This window comes from Borostomias antarcticus (assembly GCF_949987555.1).
Source record: "Borostomias antarcticus genome assembly, chromosome: 8".
Classification (NCBI taxonomy): Eukaryota; Metazoa; Chordata; class Actinopteri; order Stomiiformes; family Stomiidae; genus Borostomias; species Borostomias antarcticus.
The window spans coordinates 9,735,234-9,751,551 of NC_140241.1; positions in this window are offsets into that span (position 1 = coordinate 9,735,234).

Here is a 16,318-nt window from a genome sequence, read left to right on the forward strand (position 1 = left end):
TCCCCATTGGGAGTTCCATGTCCCTGAACAGCGCGAGGATGAATGGCATTCCTGTCAAGAAGCACTTCATTCACAAAAAGAGGAAGTGAGCCGACACCGTCCGCATTGCTAACAAGCCGCCGTTGCTCATCCCATTGAGAGAAAACGGCGGAGTTTTGCAATGCGGGAAGCCCCGCCTTCTCATTTGCATGATCTGTCAAGGTGCCGTCTTTCGCAGACCGACTAGACGGGACATGAGAGGCGGGCAGTGATTTCGCGCCAACATCACACAAAGCGGCCAGGCGAAAACCATGCGACTGGTGCACGTTGTGAGATGAAGTGTGGATATCAGACACCATAGGCCTGCTCCTTTTAGCTAAAGGCCGAGCGTTGGTATCACACACACTGACGGAGCGACGCCTCGGCTGCTCATGAAAATAGCCAGCCGAGGCAGTAAACATGGAAGTATTCTCACTGACCGGTGAGCGTGAAAACTCTCTACCTGTCGAACACACAGGGAGAGGCTCGAACGCTCGGCCCGAATGAACGAACGCCGTCTGGGGGTCTAGCGCATCTTTTTCGCCGCTAAACCCCGCCAGCGGTCGGTCCCGAGAAAACTCCGAACAGGGCAGTACAGCCATAGCACTTGGCCTGGGCGCACACATCCCCTCTGTTAAAAACCCAAACGGTCTGTTTAGAACAGGGGCGGCGAGACCTGCCGTGGTCAAATCTGAGTTTCTCACAGAGGACCCGGCGGCTCTAGCCGAATATATTATATTCGCTGAACCGGCGAGAGCTGCGCGCGTCACGTCTGCTCTCTTTGCAGGAAAAGACTCCGCGGCTCGAGTCGGTTTTCCAGCTGCGGCGAGACCTGCCATGGTCAATTCCGACTTTTTCACGGAAGACCCGGTGGCTCTAGCCGAATACATCACATCAGCTGAGCCGGCGAGCCCCGCGTGAGTCACGTCTGCTTTAGCAGGAAAAGACTCCGCGGCTCGAGCCGGTCTTCCAGCTGCGGCGAGACCTGCCGTGGTCAATTCTGACTCTTTCACAGAAGACCCAGCGGCTCTAGCCGAGAACATTACAGTAGTTGAAAAGGGAGGAGATGCGGACTGCACATTACAACCAGCTTGATAACGTTGCATCGTGTTTGCTTTATTGAGCAGGGAAACTTGCTCACCGCCGCTCTTAACAGAGCGTGGTGTGGGCACAACACAGTCACGCATCTCCACGCACCGTCAATAGGTGCGCCTCTTCCTACCCCAAGCCGGAGGCGGAGCGGTGGGCGCGCTTGAAGACGCCGGACCGGTCCCGGCACCCTGGGCGGGGTAGGCAGGGGGAGGTCGCGGGGGAGGAGCCGCGTGCGCAGTCCAGGAGCCCGGGCGAGCCGGTCCATGGGCCGTAGCGGGGCGGGACCCCGTGGCAGGTTGTTTAGCCTTGTGTGTTCGCCGGCGCTTGCTCCCAGTCGCGGCAGCATCAGCCGGAGCACGCGGACGTGCCGGCACACTGCACTCCCCCGGAGCAGCGAGGTGGCGAGCGAGGAGGAGCCGGTCCTGCTCCTGGCTGCGACACTGCTCCAGGATGTTAGACACAGCCGCCCCAAACAACCCCTCCCTACTGACCGGTGAGTTGAGGAGGACACCCTTGTTTTCCTCGCGCAGACGAGTCAGGGAGAGCCATAGGTGGCGCTGCTGCACCACCGACGTGGCCATCACTCCACCCAGACAGGAGGCGGAGATTCTCACAAGCTGAGCAACGGCTCCGGCGGCTTCGGCCATCTCCGCTCTCCTGTCTTCATCCATAGAGGGGGGGGTTTGCTCCGTAGCTAGCTGGCCGATGTAAATGGCCAGCATAGCAATGGAGGAGGAGATACCGAGGTGATGCGCGGCTCTCTCCAGCAGCCGGGGCAGGTCGCGATCGAAGGAACCCCGCCCCGGGAAGGAGGCGCCACTATCCGTAGTGGCTTCCGACGCAGAGAGACCCTCGTCTGCCTCGGAGAGCTCTTCCTCATCATCCGTAGGCGCGAGGGAGGTAATCGGGGCCGCCGGTTGTTGCGGGGGCGCGCCGATGTCCTCGCCGACCAGCTGGACCAGACCTTCAGTCTCCAGCGGCGGCGGAGCGAAGAAATGCGCCCGGAGCATCCTCTCCATGGGGTCCAGGAGGGCGCAGATCTCGCAGGCGGGGGACGGAGCCAGACCCGCTCTGGCGTGCTGCGGCCCCAGACAGCGGAAGCAGAGGTGGTGTCCCACGTCGCTGTAGCGGGAGCCGCAGACACAGAAACGATCCGGCGGATCAATCGGCGCCGGCAGGGGGTCATCTGAGGACGCCGCCAGCTCCGCTTGGGTCCGCTGAGTAGACATCTTCTTATCTTCTCCAGTAGCAATGCGAGCTGAAAATTTCGAAGGAGCAGATGTGCGGGCGTAGCCCGCTTATACAGTGGTGCACCGGACCTGGTTGGACACAGGTGCGTGTATGTTTTTTTCTTCAGTCAATGTAGCTAGCTGGGTTTCGCTAGCCAATAGGAGCTAGCCCTGTGGGGCGGAGCTCCACGAAATAGAACGGGGAACGAGGCTGGGACAGGGAAAGGGACTGGGCAGAAGCAGAGGGGGGAACTAAAGGGCCAGGGCCGCGTTTCCCAGATTTGCCGAATTTCTCCGCACTACCACGCTTCCCAAGGTATACCTTGGCGAAATGACAGAGTTTCCTACGAGTGTTTCCCAGACTATCCCTTAGCGTGCGCGTGAAGATACATCGTTAGGTTCATCCCAAGATACATCGTTAGAGGAGCTGTCCCTGGGCGCGGTGCTGAAAAAAGAATTAATCGATGCCGCACACATCGATGGCCATTCGTAAAGTCACTGAAATGACGTGACAATATAATACGTGTTGTGTAAATCATTGTCATTGCAGCCTAATATTACCAAAAATGAAGTCCTGCTCCCGAAGCTAATCTGCGAATATATCTAAGAGTCAAGGCGAGCCCGCGTGATAGTCACAATGCATAGCCTACTATTGCATCAAAGTTAATATACCAGCAATAACATGGATCGGATCGGGTCATATAAGCCTCGTCTGGGATGTCTTGAAAGCGCATGAAAAAATACATGAATAGGCAGTGATGATCGCAAAATGAACACCAATTTAATCATCACACAAACTAAGGTTTAATGCTCATATGAATAGCACCTGTGTCAGTAGCATTCCCACGTTAGAATCCACGCGGATACAATGACTAATTTAATCTATCACGCACCGGTGTTGGCGCATGTGGCCTATAAAAAAAACAAGGGTAACTGCACATATTGAGCGACATGGCAGATATGAAGAGGAAGCGTGTGACAGCGTTCACCAAAGAATAACTAGTGATCATGCTGGACGAGGTGGAGCAACCGAAGGCCGTCCTGTTTGGCGGCTACCAGTAGGGCCTATGCACAACTCCAGTAGGCTACTTCCTGAAATTAGACATGCTTCTCTATTTCCTGACCTACACTTTGGATGAAATGATTATTCAGGAATTCCTGAATAATCATTTCATCCAATAGTGTAAGACAGGAAATAAAGAAGCATGTCTAATTTCAGGAAGTAGCATACTGGAGTTGTGCATATAGCCCATTGAAGAAGGCTGCATGGGCGAGCATTGCAGCGCGGATGGCTGCTTCCACTCCTGGGCCACCCAGGGAGTGGACAGTCGTCAGCAAGAAATGGCAGGACTTCGCCAGTCAGGCCAAAAGCCGGGTGGCGGCAGTGCGCCGAGAGGCAGAGCACCGTGCCTTCCCTCACCCCGGAGGAGGAGAAGGCCCTATCGATCATCGGCCTCACTGCCTCCCAAGGCATCACTGGTGGCCTTGATTTGGAGTCTGGAGAGGGCCCCTCCAACATCCAGCCCTCAGCTGAATCACTCCAAGCCTCCCAGCCCTCAGCTGAATCACCCCAAGCCTCCCAGTCCTCTGGAGAGGAGACCCCAGCGCAGTCAGACTGCTCCACCCCGTCGACACGCTCTCCCCACACACCCCATGACATCCCCCCCCCCCCCGCCCCCCGTGAGAGGCAGCTGAACACCACGGATGCGAGGTGCGACTGCAGCGAGGAGCTCCTGGAGGTGGGGAGGCAGAGGCTGGGTGTGCAGCGTGAGAGGCTGGACCTCCAGAACAGGCAGCAGGCCCTAGCAGAGGCACAGTTTGTGTGGCCCTCCATATCAGTGCCCATCATTCTGCCAACTCCAGGTAGGCTAAGTGTGTATTTTGTATACTCTGTCTATTCACATTCTGAATGCATTCCATTCAATGTCACTAATTGAATTTTCCTCCCTTGCAGATGATGCAGATGCCTGAGACACACTGCACACACTCACCACACACACTACATACACTTAACACACACTGCCCACCCACCACAGTACACTGCGCACACACACTACATACACTCACCACACCACTCATTCTTCCTACGTGTTGCTACCTTGTCGTGGTGGGAAGGCTTGTGTGCCTCCATGACCATGAAGGCTATATTGGTGGGGGGTCACCCCCCAGCAGGTTCAACCATGCCGGGCAGGTTCAGGGTAGAGGCCAGACGAAAAGCAACAACTGGCCCTCCAGGTTGGGGGTTGGGCATGGGTCTAACAACCCCACCCCTGAAAAAGACAGCCTGTTACAGGACAAAGGTCTGAAGAACAAACCTGCCCATGTTTTTTCCCAACCAATATTAAACAAGTTCCCTTTATCCTGTATATTTGTTGTTTCTTGCCACATTACAACAGTAGAGGTTTTGGAGAAGGCACACAATATAACAAACAGCATTTGTAAGATCACTAAATACTGTGAATCTGTTAGCAAAGTTCACTATAAGGACAACAGTATTGGGCCACCTACACATTACAACTTTCATGACATCCCATTCTAAATGAATAGGCATCATATGGAGTTGGTCCCCCCTGTGCAGCTATAACAACCTCCACTGTTCTGGGAAGGCTTTCTACAATATTCTGGAGCGTGTGTGAGGATATTTGACTATTCATCTAGATGGCCTCATTGGATTAATCAATTCGTCAGGATATCTGTCTGACAATATATAAAGACAGACAGAAAAGTCATGTCATCAAATTATCCCTTTACATAAGAAAATGTTGTTGGTCACAAAGTGGATTATATTAGGCTATGGATAGTCCGTATATGTTGCTTGGCTCAATAAAAGTTTTAAAAACAACATTCCCATGATGTGTTCTGTAGGCTGACATTATTTTCATCATTCAAGTTAATTGTATTTTGTGTACACTATGTGAATCGCGCAGGTAGGATAGGTAGATGTGCGCTGTATTGCAACTCCCCTTTTTAAAAGTGTAATTTAGCTCGAATCGAGCTAAAACTATGACGGGATGAACGGAGCGCATCGCCAAGGTACACTAACGATGGGGTCCGACCGCCCTTCGTAACGTATCCCTTGGCTAAGGTATACCTTGGCTAAGAAGGCTCTGGGAAACAGCGCTTCGGCTCCAAGGTAGGCTAACGATGTATCTTCGGAAGGTACATCGTAAGGGCGATTTACGATGTACCTTGGGTGGAGCTGTTTCCCAGAGCCTTCGTAGCCAAGGTATACCTTGGCTTAAGAAGGTTCTGGGAAACGCATCGCCACCTAGAGGTGGAGCTAACAACGTTCTTAAGAAGCACGTAGCGCTACGATGCCTTAACGATGCCTCTGGGAAACGCGGCCCAGGAGAGGAGGGACTTGAGTGACGTGAGACTAGTGAGGGGACAGGTGTCTAGAGCTGGGGCTGGGAGGACACAAACCAACATAGAAGACAAGACAACGAACACAAGACCAAACACACAAGGAGGTAGAACAAACCAAGTGACAAAGTGTACAATAGTCTCTGGGGGCAGTGCAGGGGCAGTCACCGGGAGAGGTGCTCAGGGTCCAGGAAGGTCCAGGGGGCACAGGAGCTCAGGGCCAGGATCCGGGGGTTGAGCAGGGCGAACCAGGGGCCCGGGCAGGGGCGAGGGTCCGGACCAGGAGCGAGCAGAGTGGACCAGGGGTCCGGGGCGAACCAGGGGTCCGGGGCAAATCGGGGGTCCCGGGCAGGAACGCGGGTCCGGACCAGGAGCGAGCAGAGTGGACCAGGGGTCCGGGGCAAATCGGGGGTCCAGGGCAGGAACGCGGGTCCGGACCAGGAGCGAGCAGAGTGGACCAGGGGTCCGGGGCGAACCAGGGGTCCGGGGCAAATCGGGGGTCCAGGGCAGGAACGCGGGTCCAGACCGGGAGCAGGGGCCGAGCCGGGGCGGACCCGGCCCAAATCACAACATTGAGTGTGTTGTGTTGCAGGGTGTCTGTTGAGTGTGTTGTGTGCAGGGTGTCTGTTGAGTGTGTTGTGTTGCAGTGTGTGTTGAGTGTGTTGTGTGCAGGGTGTCGGTTGAGTGTGTTGCGTTGCAGGGTGTGTGTTGAGTGTGTTGTGTGCAGGGTGTCTGTTGAGTGTGTTGTGTTGCAGGGTGTCTGTTGAGTGTGTTGTGTTGCAGGGTGTGTGACAGAGGCTAAATGGTTGTGGTGGGAGGAAAAAGGATCCAAGAGCGATAGTTAAATAGTAGAAATAAATACCATACTCACATCAGGTATGTTTTCAAATGTATAAGAACGTGTTCGAAGAGCTAATTTCTTCAGTCACTAATTTCTTTTCAGAAATGTATTTGATCTAAATTCACAGGCACAGCTTAGTGGAATCTGATTTTTGACAGTACAAAGTTCACTTGCTCAGCTGTTAGAAATCTGGTTACTGAGAAAGTGGTGGAAAACCAATTAGCCAAGGAGAATCCCATTTTAGCCCAGTATAATGGGCTTATTGGGGCGCTTCAGAACACGCTTACTGGGTTTGCAATAACAGCCCAGCCTCAGACCCAGAGATGACTCATTATGGACCGGCCATACATGGATGGCACTGGATGATATAGTATAACATGGATACTCCCACATACAGTACACCCACCCAAAGAAACACACACACAACCCTCACTTTGTGTCTATTGCGTACAGACAGCAAGGGTACTGCAGTACACAAAAGCAACAACTCCGGCAGACGAACAAGGTTCAGTCAGGTTGGTTTTAATTCCAAACGTGTGTCATCCAGGAAACACAGATGACACACACCGAAGACAGACACAAAGAACGGACACGGGATAAAGGGACATTGGCAGAATATAAAGGAACGCTAACGAGGGACAACGAGGTGCAGGTGGTGATAAACACAATGAGACTAGGCACTCTTGCATTTCGCTTCACTTCATCATTCAGTCTGAACAGGCTCCCGTTGCAGCTGTATTCTGAGATGGGCTGTTTGGCGAAGAGGGAGTCCTCAGCGACTAGTTAATTCCCTAACCAATCACAGCATTTGAAATCGCATTCAAAGGACGCTGATGGGCCTGATTGGAATCCTGACCAGAGATATCACTCTGGCCGAGAGCCTTTCCAGACTCTGGATCGCATTTCGACAATTCAGATTCAGAGGCTGGAGCCAGGCTTGACTAGAGGGGGACCAGAGAGGGACAGGAGCAGGGGGACACAAACGAGAAATGTCAAGACAATCACGATGCAGGAGCCAGGAATTCCAGGGTGACAAGTGGGATTGTGACAGCTTTGTTTACTGCTCATTGAAATTCCTACTGCATACAGTATAGATGCATTAGAAACAACAACACTTTTTTTTTGTCACGCAGTGAGACTGCACATCACACGGTGTAGATGGCGAGACTCACACACACCTCTCTCTGCTCTTCACCCATTCCGATGTCCTTCCCCCAAGGGCAGCCGGGAGCAGACAGTAGGCAGCATGCATGGGACGCGCCCAGGGGCCAACCAAGTACTTCTGTCCCTCTTCACCAGGGAGAACATGCAAACTCCGCACAGAAAGGCCCGGGGACCTTCTTGCTGTGAGGCAACAGTACTAGGTACTGTGCCACCATGCCGTATGTGAACGATTTTGGGGTTCAGTGTCTTGCTCAAGGACATGTCGGAACACTCCAGAAGCTGGGATCGAACTGGGGACAAACTCACCTGACAATGGTTAGTAGGATGACTGCGGTGGTGCAGTACCTAGTACTGTCGCCTCATAGCAAGAAGGGTCTCTGGGTCTTTCTGTAGGGAGTTTGCATGTTCTCCTAATGTTCACTAGGGTTTCAGAACCCAATACGAAAAACATGCAGAACAACAGATGCTCTTCGGTCCGGTCCCTGACCAAGACCTGGATTGATTGAACTTGGTCCCCCGGGCAGCGGGCGCCATGAATGATGGCTGCCCACTGCGCCTGACTGCCCCTGGAGGAGGACGGCTTGGATGGGAGAAATGCAGGGAACAATTCCCACCAGCGATGCCAGAAAAACTGCGTGTGTGTGTGTGCGCTGTGTGCCTTGTCACCGCTCACTGTGTGCAATGTGTGTGTCACATTTGGCTGAATAAAGATCACCCCCCTCCTTCGGGTGATGTAAAAAAAAAAAAGAAGCATTTATTTATTTGTTTGTTTGTTTAGTGACTGGGGGTGGGGGGGCTGAGACACTCATGAATTAGGCATTCTGATGCCATTTAGCATGGATTAAGAAATAATTATTAGCGACAAGTTAAAAACAATTTATGAGGCCTTTTGTAGGTTGGGGGGCCAAGGCAGTTGCCTACCTTTGCCTAATGGGTAAGTCTGTCCCTGCCTATCTGTAACAACCAAGATTCAAGATTCCTTTTATCTGTCACATGTAATGTACTGTACGGTGTACAGTCACAGTGAAATGTTGCTGCCGGCTCCAAGATTATGCTCACTACAGATACTGTAAACTCCAATACTCCAATTTACAAGTTACAAATTTACAAATTACACAAATTACACAATAAGTACACTTTCTATACAGCATAAGATACAGTATAAGAGCTAAGAGTTAGTATATACTGTAAGAGAAGAGCAACGCTCTTAATAATTTAAGAATTATACTGTATGTATTTGTATTGTGAGAAGAATAATGGTGACAGCTCAAATTCATTCCCTTGTGCTCCTGTGATGCAGAAAGGAGCAGATCCCCTGAAGGGAAGTAAGAAATATCTTGGAAGAGACTTGATTTCTTAGGGCTACAGAGGTAAATAAAGTAATTGAAATTAGGAACATAAAAAGGCTTCCATCGTTGCAGACTTGCCTGGTCCTTGCCAGGTCTCTGTGGAGCGTCCAGCTGAACATGCCTGATAAGCTCCAGGCCAAGAAGCAGAAACAAACGAGAGAGAGAGAGTGTGTGTGTGTGTGTTTTTGGTGAGGTGTACTTAATTTTCTCTCTAGCAGAACTAACAGGGAAGATAATGTTTAAACAGTCAGCCATCAGCACATCAGCCACCTTCTATTAACGTGGGAGTGGACAGGCAGACACATATACTCTTTCCACAACCTTTTTTGTACTGCAACTCTGTCACCTCATCCCCACGCAACCAGGTTTCTCACACCAGAAATGAAACAAATGTTTGTTACGACAGTGCTTCTTGCTGTAGTCACGCCTAAACCACGCCCAGCGAAGCCATCTAGTGTAGTGGCCAAGCTCAGTATTGCAAATCACATGACACACTCATAGACGTACATGGAGAATGAAACGGCTGGGGAAATTAACTTTTTTTTTCTTCTGTGTATCAAAGTCAAAAACGACATTTTGATTATTATTAATTATATTACGTTTTAAATCACTGGGTCCATGTTTATGTAGAAGCCAACTAATGTACAGCCAGAGTTTCCAGCTGTTTCTGTTCCCATGTATGTCTATGGCAGCGCTGCAGTGATCAATGGGAAAAAGGGACAGAAAAACACTACTGCTAATGTGAGTTAAGGGCTAGAGGAAGTAAGAATCTTTTTAACTCTTTTGGCCTCATGTGCTGGGTGAGCAATTTTCATCGGAACAAATTGGCGGCCATCTTTCAATGCCCGTTCTCTTAATACATCCATGGCACAAACAGATCTCTATGGAGTGTCCAGACTGATCAGGATGGTCTCACAAGCCTAACTTTATTGATCCCTAGCAGGAAATGTTACAGCATCAAAAGACAACAAAATAACACAATCCAGACTAAAATACAAATTTACAATATTACACAAAATATGCATTATGAAATTAAGAAATGAGACATTGGCAGAAATGTTAAACCCCTATTGGCTGAGAGGAAGCTGATAACTTTTACAGATACTGTACACACAAGGCACTAACACGAGAAAATATTAACTGAATGGGGAAAGTTATGCCTTGCGAGTTGTGTGGGCTTCTTCAGGAGTTGATTGCGATTTAAAGAGAGCTTGCCAGCCATGTTTGGCTCACAGCATAAATCTGTGAAATGTTTCTTCTGTCTCTTCCTTCAGAAGTCTGGGAAAACAAACAAGCACCGGAAAGACATCCCACAGGCCACCAATGTGGTTGTGGTGATTAGAATGCAAATGAAATAGTTTGTTGCTCACTCCCTATCTATACCTGCAAAATCAGATTTTCCAAAGCTTAAATGTTTTCCCAAATGTATCTAGCACGTAACAAACCAAGAGCGTTCCACTTAATCAGCTTTGCACAAAGGCTCAAAGTGAGTCTTAAACCTTATGGATTAGTGAATAAGTATTCATATTTTTTCTATATTCCTCCCAGGGTGTATTGTTGAAGCTTATGTACAGTACTGTAGCTCAAAGTTAATAACCAGAACTGGGTTGCACCAGTTTGGCTTAAATCATGACTAAGGTTCAAGCATTTAGTCATTACTAATCCCTTAGTTGTTACTAGCAAGTTTCAAACCAGTTGTTTACTAATTCCAGATACACCACGCCAATGTACGCAATATCTTAGCTAGTAAATACTTTGGTAATGCGCAAAGTGTTACTAGAAAGAGATTTCGCATAGCGTGATGTGTACTGTAACAACTTTATAGCCAATCAGCAAAGCAAAACATTTAATATGAAGCTAACGAATTGTTATCGAATCGTCTTTCATCCTGTCCCGACTCCCAACACCAAATGCCATGTCTTGAGTCTATTTCAGCCTATTGCAAGTTATCCATTCACTGATAGAAATGTTTTCTAATGAATTATTCTCACAATTAATAATTCCTCATATGCTGATATATGCTGATTTTGTATTTAGCCTTCAGTTTGCATTGAACAACAGTTGCAATAAGTCAACACCCATGACTGAAAACTCCTAGGTTGCCTCAAGAAGCGGCAACGCTAGGTCAAGCCAAACGGCAAAATTTGAGATCACGAATCAGGCATCCCAAGCAACTAGCCAACACTTAGTGGATTAACCAGGTGTAATGCTTTAACCAACCATTCTATTTCATGGAGCTCCGCCCCACAGGGCTTGCTCCTATTGACTTGTGAAACCTAGCTAGCTACTGTACAATTGACTGACGAAAAAAAAACATACACGCACCTGTGTCCAACCAGGTCTGGTGCACCACTGTATACACGTCATCCAGTTATCCTGTCTTTGGCCGCGATTCCCCGAAGCTACTGGAAGAAGCAGCACATTAACTGCTGACCGATCTGCGATAAGAGAACAAGGACGTCCTCCTCGACCCTCCGGTAAGCAAGTCAGGTTTGTTTGGTGCGGCTGTTACAAGTCTCATAACAAGCCTAAACAACCGGCTACGATGCCTCGCCCGTTGCCTGTCGCCCGGCTCCTCCGCCGGGCCTTCGGGGCTTCCGGCCCGGCGCCTCCACCTTCGCTTCTCCCTGCCCAGCCGGTTCAGAGTGCCCAGCCCGGCCCGGTCCCGACCAGTGTGGTTACCCACCCGACTGGTCCGGCTGCTGCCCACCCGAGGTCGTTGGATGCGGACGTCAGCCATCGGAGGGACAGGCACTGTCCCTCCATTGGAGGGACCGGCACTGTCTCTGGGTGGCTGGTGTGGTACATGCCTATCCCAAGCCGTAGGTGGTTTGTGGGCAGCCGGGGAGCGATGTGCTGGTGCGGTCAGACATAGCTTACATCAACCGGCAAGGGGGAGTTCGGTCCTTGGCGCTTAATCCACTGACGGTGACGCTATGGCGATGAGCTCATATCAACCTCCGGTTTCTGATGGTGTGGCACATTGCCGGCAGCCTGAATGTCGGGACGGACTTGATGTGCCGGGGCGGATCTTATCTGGGCGAGTGGAGCCTATATCCTCTGATTGTAGTTCAGCTCTGGGCTTGGTTCAGGAGGGTCGAGGTGGATAGAGAAAGAGAAGTAAAAAAAGAACGTAAAGTGTCCCTTCTAGTTCTCTCTGAGTCAGTGGGATCAGCCTCTGGGGGTGGACGTGTTCGCGCATGCCCCCTGGCTGAAGGCGCTGCTGTATGCCTTCCCACCAGTGGGATTAATCCTACCATTGTTAGCCAGGATATGGTCGGAGGCCCTATCAGAATGCACTACGTTAAGCGCCGTTTGAACCAATGGAGCAGGTCCCCTTCAAGTGGCTCTCTGTGAAGACTGTGCTGCTCCTTGCATTGACATCGGGCAAGCGGGTCAGTGATTGGAGAGCGCTGACAGTTTCTCTCATCACGTGTGATGGGAGCAAGGCTGTTTTGCGCAGGGTTCCATTTTTCGTTCTAAAGGTGGTCTGGGGCGTGTTCAGCGCACAGGATTTGGAGCCGAGAGCCTTCTATCCTCCGCCTCATGCGAGTGGGGAAGAGGCTCACTTACACTTGTTGTGTCCTGTGCGTGTGCTAACTTGTTATGCTCAGTCCGTACTATCCCTCAGCTGTTGGTTTGTCACAGCCCGGGGAAGGTGGGTTCACCACTGTCTAAACAGCGTCTCTCCCAGTGGATTTGTGAGGGCATCTCCAAGTCTTATGAGACTGCGGGTCGCCCTCTGCCTGGGGCTGCTCGGGCACACTCTACGAAGGGCGTGGCCACGTCGGTTGCCCTGTTCAATGTTGTGTCTGAGGGGGACATTTGTGTGGCGGCGACTTGGTCATCACCATCTCCCTTTGTTTGTTATCATCTTTTATCCATGTCATCTGTCTTTGTGGTGTCGTTTGTGCTGGGCACAGCCACCAGTGGGAGTCAGCGTTAGACATGAGGTTCCATGGCGGGACCGTCTGGTGAGGGACTGTCCACTCCTGTCGTTTGGGAGGGGCTTGCACAGGCTAACCGCTTCCGGTCTGGCTCTCCCTTCAAGTACCTCTCCTTGGCCTCGACTAAGATTAGCCGAACGTGGCGGGTAGGGGCCAGTGCTTGGGTTAGGCCAACGTTTGGTACTGTATGGTCTCACCTTGGAGCCCTGGCTTGTGTCCTGGCTGGCCAGTTTTGTTCACGGGTCCAGCAAGAGTGTATGGTGCGGTCGTGTAGCTCCGCTTATGCCAATAGGAGCTAGCCCTGTGGGGCGGAGGTCCACAAAATAGAACAACGGTTACGTATTGTAACCCTAGTTCTATGAGTGGAGTGTAGCCCCACTGGGTGCAGACTTTGCTGAACCCACAGTCTGCTCACTGAACATTTTGTGACATTTCTTTTGTTGCTAGCTAGCAAGCTAACTTGTCACTGATGTCAATAAACCTAGCATCAAATATAAGTTTAATTTAAATTAAACTACAATAATACAATTATAGAGCTTCATAATGTTAGCTACAGTAGCTTGAATAGAACTACAGCTCAGGCTGGAGCTAATGTTAGTGCTTTGCAGAGATCGTGATTCCCCAAACTCAATAAACAAACACATGAACACAAAACGGCCTTGTTGCTAGCTCAGTCTTGTTGTAACTAAGATATCTGCTGAAGAAAAAAGTTTTACATGGTCAGATTTAGCAACTATGTAGGCCTACACAAACTCCACATGAATTTTATTGCTAGCATATCACCATATTAATGGTGATTCCAAGGTAAAGCGGGGATTCTACTAGTTCCGCTGTAACTTACACGACTTAAGAGCAAGGGCATATTTTTGATTTGAGCTTTGGCACGGATTAAATGTGAGCGCGCATAGCGAGCCAAATTCTTTTTGCACTATAAAAAATAAAAAAGCATATATTTGATCTAAAATCAGATCTGATTATCCTGATTGCTGTTTCTTTAACCTCCTGAACTGATGATCATGCATTTGGACCCACATGTGCACTTGCTGCATACAAATTGACTGATAGGGTAAAAAAAAAACGAACTTACCTAAACATTCCATGTTGTTTACCAACTTAATGCAATTCAGTGGGTGAGTGTGCCTCATCATGGCTCAAATGTTGTCGTGTTTGCAATGGTAGTCAAGTCGGTTGGATTGTTCCGTATTGAAAAAGAAAATGCACTTTCAATACTGAATCAATACACAACACAAGGATTTTCCTGTATTTATGTGCACAGAACTGTAGTGTTGACTGTGGTTCAGCCGCGCAACCAAATTCAACCAGATACCTCAGCCAGCCTCTCACGCATTAGCAAGAAACGGCAAATCAATCCTATCAGTGATATTGGGCTAGGGAGGCGGGACTAGAGAAGGGGATCTGTTCAGCGTTTGTGTACCAAATTATTGCTGGAGGATAACTCAGTAGTCTCTGAATATTGATGGGGACATCCCTAGCGTCCCCCCTAAATTCTACGCCCATGCCTAAGGGGTCAGCCCCATATGTGACACTACAGTGTGCCGCGTCACTAATATACTGTAGCGTCACCCCTCCTTCCCATAGGAGAAAGGAGGTAAACAGTGTTCCGGGGCACTTCTTACCTATTTCTAGATGTCGTATCTCAAATGTGAAGGTATCCACATGCACTCTGGCATATAATTTTTACACATTGTCATACAGTACTGATAAGAGGTTTTCTGCTGACTAGTCCAATGTATCATGTTCTTAAAGGAGTAGTAAAGGGAAAATGCATATTTAGCCCTGTTTTAAGGTTACTTATGATCATATACAGATCCCCTTCCCCTCACCCTAACCCGGGTCCGTATCCTTTTCCTACCCCGATCCTTCCCCTGACCCTGCCTCTATCTGGGCCCAGGCACATTTATGCACACACAGACATACACCAATGTTTGCCATGTCTCTCCTATGATGTTATTAGCCTCTCTTACTCTGAAAATGTAATTTAATGTTATTTATTGCTCTATAAATGTTCTTAGCCGGTAGACAAACATACTCCAGGAGCTTGCTCGATCGCCTCGTTGAGAGGGGTCAGGGAAGAATTTTTACAGCTTACTTATCTGGCCCCTGGGTGATTACTGTTTTTTTGCTTCCCTCTGGAACATGTAGGGGTGGGATGTCTGCCCACCTCCCTTGTTCTCTGTAAAGCGCATTGTGTTGCCTCTGGGTATGAAATGCGCTATATAAATAAAGCTTTGATTGATTGATTGATTGATATACAATGGTTCAGATCAAAACGTTGACAAAACTAGCACAACAAAGTCTGATAATTGCTCTACCACCGTTTTGGTCATACAATGGATGTGGGTGGGCATCTTGAAAAATCTTTCAAAAACATGTTAAACTCGATTTCAAAGACAAGAAACTCTACACCTCACTGAGGTGTTAGTTGGCGTTCTGACATATAATTCACCATAAAGTAAGATTCTAGTTCATTTGGATTTTTGGAGGCTTTTTAAAATATTTAGCATAGAACTATTTAGTCGCAGCACATACGTGTGTAAACTTCCGCAAACTAAGTAGCCTAGCAACATAAACAATAACAATATCTACCGTAAGTAGTTCCGCTTCCTGAATCCCCTCTGCGGATTGATCTACACATCTACAACGGTCACTTCAATACAAGTCAATGGATTTCATAAAATTATCAATAAAACCCTACAGGATTCAAACTTTGCGGCGAATTTGATGTCAGAACACCAACAGACACCAATTACCCCCTCGGTGAGCTTCTTGTCTTTGAAATCGAGAGTTTAACATGTTTTTGAAAGATTTTTCAAGGTGCCCATCCACATCCATAGTATGACCAAAACGGTGGTAGAGCAATTATCAGACTTTCTCAAAAGTGCTAGTTTTGTGCTAGTCAACGTTTTGATCTGAACCATTGTATATGATCATAAATAACCTTAAAACAGGGCTAAAAATGCATTTTCCCTTTACTACTCCTTTAAGCTATTTCCAGTGCCAGGACACATATGGTCAGACTCTAGGAGTAGAGACAAGACCAGGTGCAAACAGTAAAAGCCAATAATGCACACAATGTATAAGGGCGTAAGACTAAACTATGTATATAATCAGGCCACACCGTGACTACAAAGCTGGCCCAAACTCAATGCTAGGTTGTCCGATCAGAGTACACTGTGTATAGTGTATGTCTGTGATTGATCCAGGATCCCGTTTGCTGTTGTACTCAATACATCTTGAGTCTGATCTACAATTCTGTTCCAGCGTACTACTTCATTCCTCTCTACATATAAATCT